Consider the following 17,505-nt stretch of genomic DNA (forward strand, 5'->3'; position numbering starts at 1 on the left):
ATCTCAGTCTAGGCATTACACATCAGGAAGTTCACTGTCAATATCTGATACCTCTGTAGGCAGATATTTGGAAAGAAGTAACTTCCTTTCTTTTGACATGCTACCTTTGACTCATTCATGCTACCCGGAGTACATCTTGATGTAAGAGTACAGCATTCAGAGTACACTGTCAGTCATGACCCAGCTACCCGGCAGTAGTGTTACAATAACAACAGTTCCTGTTCCCAGCCCCCCTGATAAACCACGACACCTGTGTTGGGCACCTGCCAGGGTGGGTTGGAGGTTTGTTCCATTAAAGCAAACTAACTACCTGTACCTCTTCAGGGCGTAGTGTTTCTTGGATTTCTATCCAATTCAATAGTGTGGCACCTGAAGGCATCCACGACCTCCAGTTTGGTCTTATGTTGTCTGGTTCCAGACCCTACAGTGTTAAGTTACCATGCTGTACTATGGCCTCCTCGGGAACTTGCAGGAAACTGTTGGTTAGGTAGCTGCATTGTGGTAGCTGTATCATGCCTGTCACAAGTCATAGTGACAGTTAAGTGTGGTGTGCTGACCAGCCATTTACTTCCCACCTGCTCTTCATGGGGTTCATTAACCTCCCTCTGCTCGTTAGTAGCTATACCCTTCATTGGTGAATCATTTAGACACAGCCAATGGATAGCTTTGGTAGCCATACCCATCTCAAGATTTGGAACCAAATTCAATCTTGGATTGCTTTCTGGGTGAGCTATGAGCGATGGGGTGGTTAATGTCACATACTCCTCTACTGAGAAGAGTGGAATCAAGTAAGGTTGGGATTTGTGCCATGGCTAGACTGGCTACAGTGGCACTGAACTCCCTTAACAGGTCTTGTGTCAACATTCTGGCCTGTTGCACACAAGCATAAATTCACTGTATAACACCGGCAATCATGTCCACTGGTTGGGGGATAAGGTTTAACCCTGTTGCATAGGAAATTGCCTGTAGGGTTTTCCCTAGGCTTTCCAACTTTTGCTGCTGTTGATACAGATGCAGCCATTCAAAATGCGCGGGCGATACCGCATTATTTTGCGGTACGCTGTATGCAGTCTACCGCAAGCTACCGGTAAATACCGCGAGTTACCGTAAATTCTCCTATAATACGACAAGCAAAATAATAGTATCCGGAATTTCCGCAAGGTGGAGCTAATAAAGCTCAACCTCTCATGTTTGAGCTGTGGCCATCAAAGTCTTTAACGAAGATATTACTAATAGTATTAAAAATGAATGACCTTGGACAAGCTGTAAGTGTAAACTCAAAGTATTGCCCTGGTCAACATTCTTTTTTTCATTGACCATCTTTGTAAAAGTAACACCACAGCATTTCGCAATCACGCATTTGTTTCCAATCATGCAAAGTACAGTGATTCACCATGCCTTTCACATGCTCATAAAAGAGATTGATTTAGGAACATAAACATATTACCGTATGCAAACTGTACTGTATACAGTATGTATATGTATATTTAATGTCTTAACTGTGCCCGTTTAAGTATTGACTATTCATATCTAATTTTACCACTGAAGGGAAATCTTAGTAGCTGAGCATAAAAAGAATAGGAGCATACTGCAACGCATGTGAAGGCCATAAACGATATTAATTTTGGAACATAAACATACAGTATATGGCTGGTCTCGGTACTTTAAAGAAAACATACACGAAACATGGTTTCATTATGACCAGAATCTGTCTTGAGATATTTTTAACTTGATTTACAGTATTTGAGAGGTATGTCTTAACACCGATACTACAGTGCTTAAGTACTGCTCACGTATATGTTTCTAGGTTTATATTATGCATTTCATAAGGTCAAATTACTTTTGAGCAACTAATAAGAAGCGCGAAACGGTATGCGTTTTAGTTTCGTTTTGTGCTGGGACCCGTGGATTGATTAGAGATATCAAGTACATACAAGTCATTTTTTAAATGTTGTAGTTCGTCTTAAAAAAAATGTTACGAGTACATCATCTATCAACAATTACACAGGTTCTGTTTCCATATTGCGGATTTTGGTTACGTAATATTATTTTCTAGATTTCACGTTGTGAATATATGATTTGGGCAAACAGAGCCGCAAAGAAGTACATTATGGGTTGTTGTTTTTTTATGCAGTTTTATCTAGAACAAGCGATGCTTAAACCTTTGTCTGATTCTTGTGAAACTATCCACACGACAGTTACAGTACCTAGGAGTTGACTTCAGTGATGTCACTGATGGGATGTTTCTAAAAATCCATCCTCTGTAAAACGTCTTCTCTAGTTGTCCTGCATATGTATTCGCTAATGAAGCTGTGTGTTCTGAGCCTGGATCTCTACATTTCTGTATGAACCAGCTTAGAGAGCTAAAGACAGCTTGTGTTTAAATTGAGTGTAAGGCAATTTATGCTTCTAAAGTCATGGTCAGCATTTATTATTGAACTGTGCTGTAAACTTGTTCTGTGCCAAGTCACATTATTTTATAGCGTTTTTATAGCGTTATCAAATCCGGTGGAGTTTCCTGACTCCCATGTCACATGGTCTGTGATTGAAACTTGTAAAACCGGTTTAATTCGTCACAGCCAGCACTCCGGTTGTAAAGTAGAAGCAGGCGAGATTTCCAGCGAAAAACACCTCCCCCTTCTTCAGGTGTGAGGGTCTTCTGCTCAGAATGAAACGCTAAAATGTAATGTAGGCTCTGAATGGGTTCAATTGTGATTTGGGCTTGATTAAGGTCGCTGCCTTTCATCTAAAACCCTACTTGAATCCTTCTAAACTAAAAATCAGTGTTTGTGAGTTCTAAATAAAGAGGTATCCAGGTAACAGTGAAACGGGCGGACAGTCTGGGGAGATCGCCCGTTTTCCATGTAAATAGTTCCCTGGTTCCGCACCCCTTGGTGTTTCTCTCGCTCTCTCTCGGGTCACCTGATCATTAGCTCAAAAGATTTGAGTGCTTTGTGTATATTCTAATGGTAGTGGGGGCAGGGTGTGTGGGAACAGGTTTGGTTGAAATTGCATTGGAGATCTATGTTCTTCACACCTGAAACATTTTCTCTGAAAGCATTTTCTTTGCAGTTTAACCGATCTTGTTACAGCATACTATTATTAACCATATTAATTTTAAGTGCTTAATGTAAAATCTTGTAAAAATATATTTTCATTGTTCAAATATACATTAAGTCTGACTATCATATAATAAGTTAAATACAAAACTAAAGAAAAAATAGGGTTAAATATAATTCAAAATATTTTGCTAACAATGTTAACTGTTTATGAATAATAAAATGTATTAGCTAAGGAGTAGGATGGCACAGTTGTTAGTATGTTTTTTGTTTTGTTTCTTTTTCATAAATACAACAGTAGTACCTGATGTCTCAGTGGCTTTCAAAATTAAATTATGCATGCAAACCTGTGAACTAGAAAGATAACTAAGATATCCATCCATTTATAATGGTGGCAAAGTGGTTAGCATTGCTATCTTGCAGCACTGGGGTCCTAGGTTCAATTCCTGCCATCCTGTGTGTGTGGGGTTTACATGTTCTCTCTGGGTTACATGGTTTTTCTCCATATGTGTGATATGACTCCCTCTCGCACTCCAAAACATACTGGTAAGTTAATTGGTTTATGGGAAAACTGGCCCTGGTGTGTGTGTGTTTGTGTCTGTCTGTCCTGTGATGGACTGGCGCTATGTCCAGGGTGTATTCTGCCTTGTGTCCGTTGCTTCCTTAAAATCTAAAATATGAGCTCTACTTGCCACTTACAGTACCAACAGTACCAGCTAACTTTAGTAGTGACATTTTCATGGATCTTTTTAACAATAAAATTTACAACATCAGACTTCAGACACAATTAAACAGGCCTCAAAAAAGTCTGGTACAAACATTTTCAGCATGGAATAAACCGTTACTTTAATGGTATAAACCTTAAATGGATTCATATTCTCAATACGATTTGGTGCTCAGTAACATGACTTAGAAAATGACAGAAGACATACGTATCATGCTTATCCTTCTATTTTTCATAATCGTAAACTCCTTAAGGCAGTTACATTTTCTCTGTTCTGACCTGGAGTTACAGAGAAATTTAAATTCTAATAAGAGATTTGTAATGAGGAAAGTCATACCAATCACTCATACAGTACCAGGATTTGCAATTACAATACAAATACTTTCTTTCTGTATGTGTTTATTTTGCAGTTTGAGTCTATGGCATTCCTTTGGGGGTCTATACTCCAAGGCATGACTTTTTTATGTATAAACATCAGTATTTACTGCTATTAATTACTGTACGATTTATAGTTGAAATCTGAGCCTAGATATAAAGTTAGATATAAAGTTAAAATCTCGACAAAGCAATGTAGGAAATACAGAGAAAATAAATCCTTTCTGACATCTAAAATCAGTTTCGATCAAGGTCTCTAAAACGAACAAGAAAAAGAAAATTTTCGGAGGGCAATTACGCTGTGTTTATATAGAATAAGTGATTTATGAGCAATCTAATTTCTTGTTCATTTAAAACAGTGAAATGTCAGCTGTAAAAGATTGCACCAGAAACAGCACTCTCTCTGCCTGTCATAGACGTTCAGGAAAGGCTGAATGAAGTCATGTCAAGTACAATAATTCGGAGATCAATAATAACAGTTGTAGGACAGTATATAAGGACGATAAGGATTTTGAAGTTGACTCGAAATCTGATAGGTAACCAGTGCAAGGACTTGAAAACAGGTGTAATGCATCCCTGATAGGATTCTTGCTGTCATATTCTGAACATATTGAAGATTGCTCAGTGTGGATTTAATTTCCTCAGTGAACAGGATGTGCATTTATTAATTCTAGAAAAAAACTAGATTTCTCTAGTTCTTAGTTTCTCTAGTTCCCTTTAAAATAAACTATTATTCCACAATGCAGAGTATTACATGGCCAGTATTTACACATGATATTTGTGATTTAAAGAAATTAACACAAGCAGCTTTTGGAGATTTAAGTGTTGGCTGAGTTATTGCAGGATAAAAGACTAGAGATGTTGGCAAGAAGAAGATAGTTTGGGGAAAGCTGAGGAATACACTTATAACAAGAACACTTCCTAATGGGGTTAGGCATACTTTTGATGAAGATGATGAAGTTAACAGACTATATGTTTACATAGATACTGAAATAAGGATTGTATTTTAGATTATGTGTAGTTGCTGGCATTGAACTGTGTGTTGGATGCACATGAATTGAAGGAATGGGCAAACATAGCTGATGCGGATCCACAGAGCCAGCATATTAAGATGTTTATAATTAGAGGCAATTTGTTTAAATAACTAGGTATGGATACTGATGTGCAAGAGATGTGGAAAGGCTGTTTCCTTAAGATATAAAATATTTTAATAAAATAATAAAATATTTTATTCTCAGTGAGATGCTGCCATTTCATAGTGGGTTGGGTTTCTAACACTGTGTATAGTTCCATCCACACAGTGCCTTTACTTCCATTTCTAATCTCTTTATCCAGTACAGAGGATTTGGAGCCTATCCCAGTAAGCGACGGACACAAGGCAGAATACACCCTGGACATAGCGCCAGTCCATCACAGGACAGACAGACACAAACACACACACACCAAGGCCAGTTTAAATCTAACCTCAGAACCTTTCTTTTCAGAAGACTTAGTGTCTGTATCTGCTTCATTTTCTAATTTTGGTAGCACCTCTAACTGCTTGTCTTTCTTATATGCATTTACTTTGTAATCTGTGGTCCTTTTATCTGTTTTTACATCTACTGTATTGCTTTGAGATGCCACCTTTAATGGTGATATATCAAATAAAGTTTTTTATTATTGTTATAGGGAAACATGATCAGATTGTCCCTGGTTCAGAAAAAAAGATCTAAAGTATACTAGTTTGTCACTCTTCTAATTCCCTTTGCTAAATGACTTTTCATACTAATCTGATCAATCTAACTGCCAGTTTTCTGTGCTTTCTCTATCCTGCTAGATTTGCAATTATTCTGAAAATTTTCATCTTGAAATAACTCATTTCTAAATACCTTTTTCACTGTTAACATCTTGCAGCAACTCTGCGACAAAATATACACTCTGACAGTTCATCCTGCTACCAACATTAAATAGAACAAATCTTAAGATTTCTATATTTATGTCTTTATTTAGTGGTTTCATTAGTGACAAAGGCTAAACTTTCTTGGAAAAATGTCTTTTATGTGTTGTGGAAAAAACTGACTTGCTTTAACAAAATATGTTTACAAATCCTTTCACCTGGCATTTTCGTAGTTAGAAATTATGGAACGCTCTGTTAAAAGCAAGGGAGTTTTTATGTCCGTTGCAGTTCTTTTGCAACATGAATATAATTATATCGTTATTAATTTCTTGAGATACGCGATTCCATATTATATTCCCTTTTAATCAAATTCTAAAAGTATGCTTGTTGACTCCGGTATCGTGTTAGTTAAAGACTTCGATGCTTAAAATGTTTAGGGAGAAATGGAATACTGGTGTGTATTTTTTTCTTTAAAGTACCAAGACCAGCCATATACTGTATGTTTATGTTCCAAAATTAATATCGTTTATGGCCTTCACACGCGTTGCAGTATGCTCCTATTCTTTTTATGCTCAGGCACTAAGTAAAAGGAGATGCTTCATATTGCTTGACTAATTTTAAAAACTAAGTTAGAAATGCAGACGCTCCCTCGGTGCGCTGCTCTGGTGCGCCGGCTCTTACACAGTGCCTGTCTGCCGTAAGCGTTACAATATACATACCCAACACTGCTTGTACCCATCTGTCATGCAAATAAAACACCTTGAATTGAATTGAATTGAGGGGAGAAGGGGGGGATACTAAAGCCAATACTGGCTCAATGGGCTTTGACGTGCTAATGCGTTGGTTTAACAGTCCGGGTGTGGCAGGCTTCCAATGTCAACTCGACTCGATTGGAAGACAATGAACGTATTTTAGCCCTAAATGAATTAATAGCAAACATGTTTTACATAAAATACATTTTTCCAAGAAAGTTTATAATAATACGATCTATAGTTGAAATCTGAGCCTACTTTAAAAATAAAGGAAAAGCATTTTCAGAGAGCAATCACGCTGTGTTTATGTAGAAAAAGCGATTAGGTTTATGAGCAATCTAATTACCTAATCGCTTAAAACGCTATATAAAATAAAGTTTATTTAGAGATGAATGATCAATGTGGTAGTTTAAATAATGTGAGTCAGGAAACTAACACAGCGCCACCGGATTTAATAACGCAATAAAAACGCTATAAAATAATGTGACACAGTACAGCACAGTACAATAATACTGACCATGACTTTAGAAGCATAAATTACCTTACACTCAATTTAAACACAAGCTGTCTTTCTGTATGAACCTCTAAGCTGGTTCATACAGAAAATGTAGAAATGCATTAGCCTGATTATGATTAAAAACACATAATTAAACACGCGTTTGCGATTTAAATCAGAACACGATTTAAATCAATATAAATGTTTATATTGTAACGCATACTGTCCAGCCTCCATTTCTCTATAAAAATTTACTGTTGCACACACACACACAATAGAAGCGGGAACCGCTGTCAGAAGGGAAGATATGTTCAAAATATCGCAAATATCGATCATGTTGCGATATTTTGAAATATAAAAGTCAACTGATTGTCCATAATATCGCTTACCTATTTTTTCGAAGAAATGTTTGTTAAAATAAAAGTTCAGCACCAGCTGGATTTGAACACACAACCTACTAGTTGGTAGTCACGCACCTAGACCAGTAGGCTACAAGAGAGCTCGCGTGATCAGGCAGGCGAAACAGCCCTACACAGCCCTGCCGCAGTACACGGATATAATCATACCGTTATTAAATTCTTTAGATACGCGATTCCATATTATATTCCCTTTTAATCAAATTCTAAAAGTATGCTTGTTGACTCCGGTATCACGTTAGTTAAAGACTTCGAAGCTTACAATGTTTAGGGAGAAATGGAATACCGGTGTGTATTTTTTTCTTTAAAGTACCAAGACCAGCTATATACTGTATGTTTACGTTCCAAAATTAATATCGTTTATGGCCTTCACACGCGTTACAGTATGCTCCTATTCTTTTTATGCTCAGCTACTAAGATTTCCCTTCAGTGGTAAAATTCAATATCTACAACGGGCACAGTAAAGACGTTTACAGTAAGTCTTTCTACGACAGACCAACGGACCACGAGTGCCCCTGTCGGTCAACCAATCACGCACCGCGGTATCCCGTGTCATCATACCTGCGGTATCTGTACCGCGGTGTCTGTGCCGCGCACTTTGAATGGCTGCATCTGTACAGTCTGTCACTACCCTCCGGCATCTCTGACACCTGCCTTCTTGGGGCAGTCAGGGTGAGAGTGCCAGTAGCAAACAAACCTACCAGAAATAGCAAATGCACAACAGTGGCGGCAGCAATCACTCCTCCCAAAAGTCTTTTAGGGTGGCTGATCCCAGTCATCTCCTTCTGAGTGACTGTTGCCTTTCTAAGCTGGCGCAGCGTGTACATGGTGTCTTTCTCAGTATGCCATGTGGCATCTTGGGCACCAACATCCTGGAAATCTGGGGAGATCTGACACAGCTGCTGATGCTGCTCCTCCATTTCCAGGGCATCTGCTTTTTCGATTTGTTCATGCCTGTGCTCTAGGAACCCTGCAGGGGGCGGTGCAGCGGTGGAGCATGCCTGACCCCCGGCTGAGTGGTCATCTGGAGCACCTGAGTGGTCTGGAATTGTTACCCCATTCTCACTGTTCAGGTCCACCCTGCACACTTCCTGATTGAGGAATCCCTCTATCGGCATGTTTACAGTCGTTCGCTGGGGGCCGGTGTAGAACACCTGCTCGCTCCCCCCTTCCCTCGCTAGGGGTTCAGGGAGCTGCCCCAGCACTGGGATAGCCAGTTCACAGTCTTCGAACTCGCTATCACCCACCAGGCCCATGTCAGTGCAGGCGGGGATTCTGACACCCCACTTTTCCGTGTTCTGCACTGGCAGGCGGGTGGCTTGACCATCCAGCTCCAGTCAGGCTGAACCACTGTTGGTCAGACTCAGACTGACAGACTGAGCTGGTGGCTGTAGGAAAACCGGCCTGGCTTTCATTCCCTGTCCCTTCTGGGGGACTGGGTGTGTTGGAAACCCTGCCGTTGAGGCAGGAAAATCAGGTCAGTCTCACTCACTACCTGGTAGTTGTGAGAAATAATGTTACCTGACTGCAGGTTCCCTGTGTCACAGCAGAGGGAATCGGCATCTGGGATCAGGTGTGTGAATGTTGCACCAGGGGCACCTGGTGGTGGCCCTGTGACAGCTGCTCAAGCAGATCCTCACTGATAGAGGACCTCTCAGGGCTAAGGGTGAGGGCTACATCACCAACCTGCTCTCCTGCCATCTGGATCCCTTCCACCACTGCAGGGTGGTGGTCCTGACCCCTCTTGGGTGCCAGGGTGCACAGGGAAACCTCCTTTTCATCGCCAGGTGGGGAGATCTGCTCCTCTTTAGGGATGTAAAAGGGGTGTGCTTTACCTGGTGGATCAGGCGGCTGCTTGGAGCACCGCTCCTGTGGCATGGAGGCTGTTGTGACCTCAGCCGGGACATGACTTCCCTGTATATCCGGGGAACAAGAAAATATTTTTATTTCTTGTCCAGAGGGAACAGAAGGAATCTCCACATAGGCTTCTGTGTTCGGTGGGCACTGTGTGAGCACAGTCTGCCTCTTGGCCCCCCTTTCCTTCTGTACAGAAGGCTTAGGAGCCTTGACCTGTTTCCATACCTTGCCTTTCTGGTGATCCACCAAAGGTTCATCTCTGAGTCGCATGCCCTTTTCTTTTTCTACCTGTTTGAGCTTGCTGTATGACATCAAACACCTTTCAACCTCAGTGTCAATCAATGTCTCACTGTGTAAGACATCTCACATGGCAGCCTTGAGGTAAAAGCTTCCTGCTTTTCCTCTCTGTTTTACTGCCTGCTCTGTGACTTCAGGGGTGGAGTCAGCATTCGCTTGGGAGTGGCTGACCTCATCCAGGCAGGAACCCTTCCACTCAATCAGATAGACTGAGGGAGGGAGAGGGGGTGGGTCTCCGCCTCCTCCAGTGGAGAGTATCAGCTCATTCACGCTTCCGGCAGCCTTGGGGAGCGGTTGTCTCTGTCCTAATAAAACTTGTTCAAGCCTGGCTAGGCGGGCGGTTACTGAATCCTTTTGTTCAGCTTTATCTAGCCCTTTCCCTTCCCCGGTGTTCTCATGGAACTTAGGACGCTGGGTGTGGTCCTGTGTGCCTGCTTTGGAACGGGGCTTAGCCAGCTCAGGAGCCTGTGCTCCTTCGAGCAGGGGGGAATTAACCCTGCTGGCTCTGACGGCGAACACAGTCGCTTTAGCAGCTTTTTGCTCAAAGCGACTTTGGACATCATACTCCCAGGCTTTCTGCACAAATCTCTTAATATCAGTCATTTTCATGGTCTGTGCATCTGTATGCATTAAGATCATCTTTCTGACTGACGGGTGGAGATTCGCAATGAATAAACCCTTGAAATGTGTGTTCTCTTCGCAACCCTCATCATTTCGCCCTGCAAAATAAGTTCGTCTAAGTCTCTCGTAATATTCCCGAGGGGACTCTGCTCTCTCGTGCTTAATGTTAAGGGCGGCGGCTATCGCGGCAGTCGGGTCAATAAACGCACTGTATTCTCGGATAAGTGCTTGACACAGCTCTTCAAAGTCATCACAGACTTTCTTCATCTGCCTAGCCATCCACTCATGTACAGCTCTGCTGCTAGTTTTCCTGACCAGAAACACTTTCTCCTGTTCTGTGGCATTTGGCAGGAACTGCAGGTTATACCTGAGGTCTTGAATATAACTCTCGATATTATTCTCTAACACTGCAGGGTCAAATCTCTCTATGTCCTTCGCTAGCTCTCTCAGAGAATGGAGATTTATTCTCCTAGCTTCTCCGCTGACGGAGATATGACGGAGATCGTGGTCAGACCTGTCGCTGCTAGAGAGAGTGCTTAATAGCGACTCGAATTCAGACCTTTTAGAAACCATCGTTAAACTTAAAGAGTATTACTTTTAAGTACGAAATCACAGTTTTACCACAGAAAACCACAAGATCAAGTATGCAATCAACCCGGTAGATTGCAAAAGATCACAAAACAATCAAGCACTGCTTAAAGAGCAAGGGGAACTTTTTTCCTTTCAGCTTTCAGCACACTGTATTGTCGTGTATGAAACCCGCGGCGTTTTATATTGAATTATTCCGCTTGGTTGACTCATTTCAGTCTTGCCACGCCCACCCAGGGACGCCAAATATGTAACGTTGCCATAGCCAAAATGTAAATGTAGTGGCTCTCTGAAGGCACCAGTTCTGTAGGGTTTGGGCATTTACTGTGACAATTATTAATTGTAGCAGTAAATCACAAAGTTAATTCTTTTGATGGCTTTAGAATCCAACCATGCGACATAACTCAAACAACGCACACACACAGGTACTAATACATGAGGATACATTTATTAATACATAGAATATGCATATAAACCTAACAGATCTTATCGAGAGGGTTATCAGAATACAAAAGGTATATATTCAATCAGTTACGAAGAGTTACATATATCAAGAGGACATACGTTCAGTATATCATTCATTAAGACCGTTTCATAAATGAACTTGCTTATAACTTCTACATTAGATACTCAAAACAAGTACATAACTCTTAGGAATTAAATTGATATCAACTGGTTGGGATAGCAATTGAATTCTCGAGCTGTAATGCATTGAAGTTGAATACTCATCCAATCTCTGGGGATTCAGATCTCCTGCGGGCTCAAAGAAAGAGTTGCAGGCTGTTGCTGTCCAATCCGCGCTCTCTGGCTGTGTGCCAGGCTGTGCTGTGCAGCTTGCGACGGTGCGCTGCTTATGCTCACTGACCGGCTAGTTAGTGTTGGCTTTAACTAGCAAAGTTTGTGCACAGGAGAAAAGATGACTGTGGGTCCCAGCAAGTCAGGAAGAGGACCGGTTCGTTCCTGATGAAGAGCTAGTTCTGAATAGTGATTCAGCTTTCCACAGTTCCGACCTGTTCACGAGGCCTGCTGCTGATGCTAACCTCGGGTGGATCCTCTGGTTACTCTCTGGCAACCTCCGCTCTAGACTCTTAGAACAAAGGAAAGTTCTGGCACTCGGACACACTGGCCGTTCGGTGGTTGTCCGGGCTGAGTCTCAGGATGGTCAGGAGGCGCGCTGCGAGAATGTCCTGCCCTTGGGAGCCTTCTGCTCCTGGACTGTCCTGCCCTGGAATTCTCCTTTGAATTCCCTTTAGAAAAGTCAACAGAAGTCTCCACTGAATCTCCTGAATCTCTCAGGCTCTCTGTGTTGCCTGTTTTTACCTGGAGGAACTTCAGCTCGTTGATTGGCTGAAAGTTCCATGGGCATCAGAGTCCCACGTGGGTTACTCGGCCCTACCAGTCCCTGATTGGTTGATCAAGGTGAGATATGAGTCACTTACTCCTGACACCTAGGAATGCAGTCCAGATGTCCATCTGGCACTCCCTAGACAGATAGGCGCCAATGGATGACCATTGATCATGATAGCCAGGCTTAGCTAAGTGCATCCCCCTTTGGGAGCTGTCCTAGGAAACCTTATCAAAGGAAACCTTAAATCAGCCTGCATGAATAGTTTCTCTGTGGCTGCACCACAGAGATGAACATAGAGATGAGGCCTAATTTGGGAAAGCTCAGAAACACTTAATTCTGCCTTATTAATAAGCCTCGCCGCTACAGAGGCGAACGTGATAACCACTACACTACGGAAACGGTGGCAATCCCTGCCCAGCAGTGCTGAGCTTCGCCAATGCGATTCAGCTGCTTCCAGTGCCTTTATTGGAGTGCGCTAAAGGACCGTGCTCTCTCTGCAGAGACCAGCACGCCTGTCATGGACGGAGCAGGAAAGGCGGCGCCACATTCTACAGCCCTCTCCACGCAATCGACGAAATCGGGCCACTGAAGTGGAGAAAATCGCCTCTCCAGAAAGTGCAAATATCATCTTTGAGAGTATAAATCCTATTGCCGGAGGTCAGCCCTGTCTACCAGAGTAACCCTCCCACCTCCTGCAGCGATGATCAGCTCGTCTCACACGCGAGAAGTCTTCGGTTGGAAACAAGCGCCCCCTCTTCTCGCGCGTTTTGCACGTTCGAGTGGTTTTAATGCGGCTCCTTCGTACACGGTACTAAACTTTTGGAAAGCAGGAGGCAAAACTGACACGTTCCCCTACCGGGAGTCGAACCCGGGCCACCTGGGTGAAAACCAGGAATCCTAACCGCTAGACCATATGGGAGCACACAACCCCACTGTTCCGGGCATCATGCAAGCAAACTACATAAATATGAGAAAACACGCAAGAGAGTTGTCACTCAGAGTGTCGAAGGGTCGATGTATACTGGGGCTCAGTTGAAATGCAACGTCAGGACTTTTCCGAATTAGGTCACACGAAGAGAGCACAGCCTTTTCCGCCCTGCCATGTGTGTATCAGTAACTCGCCGTGATCGTATAGTGGTCAGTACTTTGCGTTGTGGCCGCAACAACCCCGGTTCGAATCCGGGTCATGGCAGAATAGGGGCGTCTGCTTTTACTACTTGCGCGAATGAAGGCAAAAAAAAGCCAATCGATGTGAACGAACGGCGCTTTACAGAGGAGTACTGCCTGACTGGATCGTTGATGAACGACAGAGGCCACTCCGACCTCTTCTCGGTTTTCTTCAATGACTTACTAAGGATCTTCTTCACATTCGCCCATGCAGGGGAAGCCAGTTACACCAAAGCAAACGCAGGAAAGTGCATTTCAAGCAGAGACCAGGAAGGACCTGTTTACACCGAGAGTGGTCGGAGTATGGAACAATGCGCCCAGCCCTGTTGCTGGAGCCGATTCTTGATGAGATCTTGGGCTCACAAAGAGGCCCCCGCTGGATGCTAATCTTTCTGTTGTTCTTGCAGGTCCTGCGCTGCTTTTGAGCCGACAAAGCTCGTCTTGCTCTGTCGGCACAGCCCAATTGCAAATGATCGGCTCCGCGTACAGAAGGAATGTGCGTTTGGCGCAAGAGTGCTTGAAGGCACCGGAAATACATTGGGATCGAACCAGGGACCTCATAATCTTCAGTCTAACGCTGTCCCAACTGACCTTTTTTCGGCTGCGCGCGCAGCCCACAGCCACCTGCTCCAGCCTTCCTGTGTTGCGGCATGAGCACACCAGGAGGAGCGGGAGAGTGTTGCGGGAACGTCACTCAGAAGGAAAGCCACCCAGCTGCGCCCTCTGAGCTCTGTCCAGCGCAACTTCCTCGCATGGACTCCTGCCTGCGACGGGCAGGAAACAATTAGCAAGAACAGAACAACACCCCACGGGTGTCTCATGACCACACCTTAGGTTGTGACACGTGCAGGTGTGAGGGGTTGCCGGGCCACTTTGGACCAGAGCTTGGGCGGAGGGGGGGCGGGAAAGCAGACAAAGAGGTGACACCTCAAGGTCTGCACGATCACAGCTCTCCGCCGCCCCAGGCTTCCGCTCGACAAGCTACTGGACACACCTGTCCCTCCTCACACAGATCGTGGAAAAGCCCCCGAGTGGACACGATGCACAGACAGAGCATGGGGAGCCGCCGCCTGCGACATGGCTCCAGGCAGGACTCCACTCCGCACCTAGTGATACATGCAAGACATCTGTAAACGAAGATGTAATTACAATAAAATTGGCAATTAACAGAAAACCACAATTTGTATAATATTATTCCTCGATATCGATGATCAGTTGAAGGATTTGAAGAAACTATCAAAGAAACAGCAGCAATAGCAGATGATTTTGGTTTTGAACCCATCTTTACACCTCAATAATCCATTTGTCATCGAAAAAAGGAAAAGACAGGCATGTTTTGAGTTTCATAATGATTCTCTTCTCAATCGAAAAGAAAAGTATAAATTTGATTGCTTCAGTAGAATTCTGGATTTTCTTACGAAAATTCTACAAAGTATTGTTAGGGTCTATATTTAGCGTTTGGTAGCGATAACACTGCTGATACTGATTGAGTAGAAATCTATGATGTATTGACCGCTTAATCTGAAGCGAGAAGTCCTAGAACGCCGCCTATGAAGTGTTAGGATTCATCCCAGGAAATACTCTTTGTTTTCCACCCAAAATGCTGCTATTGTATTACACATTATGTGAACATTACCAGTTTTGGTAGCTCCTGGGTGTGATTTGAACTGAAACTAATTACAAAATTATTTAAGATGAACCATGTACAAAAATTGTAAATCAGGACTAATATTAATATCAACTGAAATAACTACAGAAGAAAAGATTTAACCGAAATATTAAGAAGACTATACAAGCCTAAAAAGTAGAACAATTCAATTCATATAACTTTTGTTTTTTATTTTTTGAGAAATGGGGTCACACACCTGAAAACACTAACATTTCTCTCTGTTAAGTATGTGAATAACAGTTTAACCCAAAATGTTTGTAATTGTGATTTTGTTAAAATGCAATAAATCGTCTATCAGCAGTAAGAAATTATTAAGAAAGTAAGAAATTGTTTTATTTCACAAACTGTAAGACGTGAAGAGAGTTTACAGTTCGTATCCTTCACTTTGTCTCTTAACTTAAGCGTTCAGGATCCAAGCCCGTGTGTGGATGGTTGTGTTTCTTGAATCTCTTGTAATCATCAAAAGTCATTGTTTAGTCCTTCAGTTTTTTCTCAAGTTGTACCATGGATATTTCATACGATCCATACTTTTCATGCTCTTTTGAATTTTCCTTCACTTATGGAAAAAGTTCAAGGTGTTCTTGTCGCTGTGCTCCACATCTAGACGCGCGCACTTGCAACAGTACATGACATGCAGTGAGGAGTTCGTGCAGCTTTCAGCTCAGTGCGGAGTGCAGAAGGAGGACTCACTCGCTGAACGATCTCTCAAGAAATCCCGGGTGAGATTCAACAGATGGCTTCTTCAACAGCCACGACAAGTCTGAAGACTTTCTCTGAATTTCCTGAATATGACGTTAAATTAGTTCAAATAATTTGGTAGTTAACACAACTAAATGCTTTGGATGTATATTTAAAACAGCAGAGCAAGACTTCAGGTACTTTGAGTATGCATTAAGTTAATTGTGTAAACCTGGATCTATATGAAGAATAAGAGTTCTCTTCTTCACAATATCTTTTTATATTTGTTTATTGAATATATCAATTGAGTATATCTGTTTTATTTTTGAATGGTACGGGACTGTACACTGGTGGTTACCAGGGGAAAATGGGGTTATTGAGCCATTTGACATTCAGGGATTATATGTTGTGTGGGCGAATGTAATCGTGTGCGAAAGTAAAAAAAATCCACTTCGATGATCAAAGAATAAATTGGGTGGATGAATGTAACTGTGCTCTAACAATCCTCTTAGCGTTACAGATGCAGCCCCTGAAAGTGTATTCGACTTACCTGTATAGCACTGCTGACACAAATGTAGCCTCTACATCAGACAGAAAAGGCAATGTGTTCGCTTAATCGTGTGAAGGATCTCCTTGTGAATCTGTCTCATTCATCAATGGAAATAGAAGCCATTAGAATATGATACATGTTCACCTTCAACCCCGCAGCTGCCGGACGTGCTTGTTTTGGGACTATTTGCAATGAGTATCGCATTAGTAGATATGTGTCCTTAAAAATGTAAGGTACATTCAGTTATATACAAACGGGACAGAGATAAAGTAATAATCCTATTTTAACGTGTCCTGCATTTTAACTTACTGAACAGATAAATTGAAATGTTCTGATTCAGAGCCCCTGCAGTTCGTCCAAATTAGAACCACAACAATACTCCTGAGTCCTGAACACCACACTGAGCACACGTTCAGCTGGGCTCTGACTTTGTTCAACACGATGTCTTGTTGCGGTTGATCTCAGAGCTGGAGATGATCTCCATATTCTACCACACTAACTAGTCCTAAACATAGTACACGGTACACACTTTTTTAAAAACAATTTAAAATATTACACAAAGGTTGTAAAGCACACTCTGAATCGATCCGAATATTTGATTTCCGCGATCCGTTTAGGCAACAACAGGCAACGTGGCGCTTCTCCAGCAAAGCATTTCTCACTTTTGTGAACTACTGGTGCTTTTAACAGACTAACTTATGCAGCTCGTCACGATGGCCGAGTGGTCTAAGGCGCCAGACTCAAGGACTCCTGTCTTTCCATTGGTGGGGTGTTCTGGTCTCTGAATAGAGGCGTGGGTTCAAATCCCACTCCTGACAGTTAGTACCTTTTCCCTGTCTTGCATTCTTCCCATCTTGTTGTGCTCACTGACAATGACAGGAAGAGGAAAATGGAGAAACTGGTTTGGGGGCACATGATCTGCAGGGAAATCCTTGGTGAACACTTACACATTATTAGCAGAAAGGCTAACAGGCTTCGATTTCTGCCTTAAGAACTGTTTGGGCTGCCTGTAATCGAGTAAAGATTTAAGGC

General features: G+C 42.5%; 1 non-coding gene across 1 annotated transcript; it reads left to right on the forward strand.

Moving 5' to 3' along the window:
- Positions 1–17,180: 17,180 nt before the first annotated feature.
- trnal-caa (transfer RNA leucine (anticodon CAA)) lies at positions 17,181–17,291 on the forward strand. The gene is made up of 2 exons: positions 17,181–17,218; positions 17,246–17,291. It is a non-coding gene; the product is annotated as a tRNA-Leu (tRNA).
- Positions 17,292–17,505: the final 214 nt, after the last annotated feature.

This window comes from Atractosteus spatula (assembly GCF_055471065.1).
Source record: "Atractosteus spatula isolate fAtrSpa1 chromosome 10 unlocalized genomic scaffold, fAtrSpa1.hap1 SUPER_10_unloc_15, whole genome shotgun sequence".
NCBI lineage: Eukaryota > Metazoa > Chordata > Actinopteri > Semionotiformes > Lepisosteidae > Atractosteus > Atractosteus spatula.